Source organism: Volvox carteri, assembly GCF_000143455.1.
Source record: "Volvox carteri f. nagariensis unplaced genomic scaffold VOLCAscaffold_94, whole genome shotgun sequence".
Classification (NCBI taxonomy): Eukaryota; Viridiplantae; Chlorophyta; class Chlorophyceae; order Chlamydomonadales; family Volvocaceae; genus Volvox; species Volvox carteri.
In genome coordinates, this window is record NW_003307637.1 from 274,496 (window position 1) to 275,314 (window position 819).

The following is an 819-nucleotide window of genomic DNA, read 5'->3' on the forward strand; positions in this document are numbered from 1 at the left end:
GCTTGGTGACCTCCCCAGCCCGGGATGACTCGTCGGGCTCCCGGTCGCCCAGGTCCTGGTTGCGAGCTCTCTGAGATGCTCGGTTCGTTCGGTCGGCAGGAAGAGCCCCCCAGTTGCGACTTCGTTTATGTTAGGAGACCAACGGGCATAGATCCCGTCTAGTTGGAGCGCCAAACAAGCGCTGTTGCGTGCCGGCCGTCGTTTCCCGTGCGGCCTGACCCGGGGGCGGAGTGCATGAGACTAACCAGCCGTATGCACCCGCCCCTCGCGCTGTGCTTCGGCCCTGGGCCCCCGGCTTTTCAGCCCACAGTGTAATCAACGTCATACATACATACATACATTGTTACGTTGTGGGGTAACCCGTTGCTCCCCAATACCGGCGAGGCAGACCCAGACAGTTTGAACCGCCGCCCGGGCCTGGAGGCGCACTTCGTGGGGATCGCTACATGCAGGAAACTGCAAACGGTGGGCGACCTAGTGCGGGTCTGGGACCTAGTGGTGCATACTCGAGTGGCCTCCCTCCCCAGGTCGACCTGGCCCGAATGGGTCAGGACACACCTCGACCCATCAACCCCAGCACCCACGCGGGACAGGTCAGCGACCCTGGCAGCCCTTAAGACGCTACATGGCGCTATCAACCCGGCCTGGCTCGAAGCTGCAAGAGCAGTGGAAAACCAACAGCAACAGCAACCCCAGCCGCAGGCACAGCTGCAGCCACAGCTGCAGCCACAGCCGCAGCCGCAGCCACAGCCGCAGCCACAGCCGCAGCCGCAGCCACAGCCGCAGCCACAGCCGCAGCCACAGCCGCAGCCACAGCCG